A 1,885-nucleotide genomic window follows, 5' to 3' on the forward strand; every position below is an offset into this window, starting at 1 on the left:
GGGACCGGCGGATTAAGATGAGAACGAAAAACAGGCTTTAATTTGGAAACATGAAAGGCGGGGTGAATTCTCCTGTACGCAGGAGGAAGTTTAAGGCGGACTGTCACCGGACTAATGATCTTGGTGACAGTAAATGGGCCAATGAATTTGGGAGCTAGTTTATTAGACACGGAGCGGAGCGGAATGTTCTTGGTAGAAAGCCACACTTTTTGACCTACGACGTATACGGGAGGCCTAGACCGGTGGCGATCGGCTTTAGCCTTGGTGCGTGCCCCCACCTGGAGTAGAGTCTCACGGGCTCTGGTCCATGTGCGGTGGCACCTCTGGACGAAGGCATGAGCGGAGGGGACCGCGACTTTGGATTCCAGGCTAGAAAAAACTGGTGGCTGGTACCCTAAGCTACACTCAAACGGAGATAGGCCCGTAGATGACACTGGTAACGAGTTGTGTGCGTACTCCACCACTGAGAGTTGCTGACTCCAGGAGGAAGGATTCTTAGACACCAAACATCGCAACACTCTTTCAAAATCTTGGTTGGCTCTCTCGGTTTGCCCATTGCTTTGGGGATGGTAACCCGAAGATAGACTGACAGTCGCTCCCAGTAACCTACAAAACTCCTGCCAAAATTTGGACACGAATTGGGAACCCCTGTCAGAGACCACGTCAGTCGGGAGGCCATGTAGACGAAAAACGTGATCTAAGACAGCCACCGCTGTCTCCTTGGCAGAAGGTAATTTGGGCAAGGGGATAAAATGAGCCGCCTTCGAGAACCGGTCCACTACGGTCAAAACGACCGTTTTGCCCTGGGAGGGTGGGAGGGCGGTGATAAAATCTAGCGCTATATGGGACCAGGGTCTCGAAGGGACAGAGAGCGGTTGGAGTAACCCATCTGGGGGTCGATTAGAAGTCTTACCAGTGGCACAAACCGAGCAAGCCAAAACAAAACTCCGAATGTCGCGAGCCATTAATGGCCACCAGAACCGTTGCTTGACCAAAAAACTGGTGCGGTTTACCCCTGGATGACATGCTATGCTGGAACAGTGACCCCATCGAATAACGTCGGACCGAACCCCCTCTGGCACAAACAATCGACTCGGTGGGCAACAGGGCGGAGGCATTACCGAAAGATAGATTTGAAATAATCCCAAGCATCAACCACATCAGGTATAATTGAAACCAACTGTAAATCACTATTATATACATCATGCAAAAAAGCCTGTACATTAAAATTTTTAAATTATATTTAAGATTTGAATTGAGAATTGAGATCCCCAACCTGTGAGGCCTCCATCTTGAAGGTTTTTGTAGCAGGCCCCTCATCTGACCCCTTCCTGATGTTGGCTCCAGGTCTGTTAATAGCATGAGAAAAAGTAGATGTCATCACAGGCCTCTGCCCAGTCGAACACCAACAGGTGGCGTGTAAGCTCAAGGACACCTGATCAGTGGGCCAGTGGCGCAATGGATAACGCGTCTGACTACGGATCAGAAGATTCTAGGTTCGACTCCTGGCTGGCTCGCTCTGCCTCTTTTATTATGTTGTCAGCCCTTAGCCGTTTTATTATCCCATAGTTTTTGTTATTATTATTATTGGATTGGTTGAGAAGTATAAAAAATTGACAGTCCAACAATAGGCTGCTTTGTCTGTAGGATAACGGTTACCATACAATACTATGCGTCTTTTAAAATGCATTGCTTGAGTACTGTCACAAGGACCTTGCTTTACGACCAGTTTGTAGTGTCTATTATACCATCGCAAGAATGGGAGGAAACTGAACCCCCTCGTGAGGCAAATGAGAGCTCCCTCTGTTGAGCCTGATGAAATTGAATTCAGTAAACAATCCCTTCGGATCATTCCCATGTTCTTAAAGGGGACGGTCACACACTA

At 48.2% G+C, this 1,885-nt stretch overlaps 1 non-coding gene across 1 annotated transcript; it reads left to right on the forward strand.

The window, feature by feature from the left end:
- The first annotated feature begins 1,444 nt into the window (after nt 1-1,444).
- Nucleotides 1,445-1,517, forward strand: trnar-acg (transfer RNA arginine (anticodon ACG)). The gene has a single exon. It is a non-coding gene; the product is annotated as a tRNA-Arg (tRNA).
- The last annotated feature ends 368 nt before the right edge of the window (nt 1,518-1,885 follow it).

This window comes from Siphateles boraxobius, unplaced genomic scaffold (genome assembly GCF_051911475.1).
Source record: "Siphateles boraxobius isolate OS27281-9 unplaced genomic scaffold, OSU_SipBor_1 77, whole genome shotgun sequence".
NCBI lineage: Eukaryota > Metazoa > Chordata > Actinopteri > Cypriniformes > Leuciscidae > Siphateles > Siphateles boraxobius.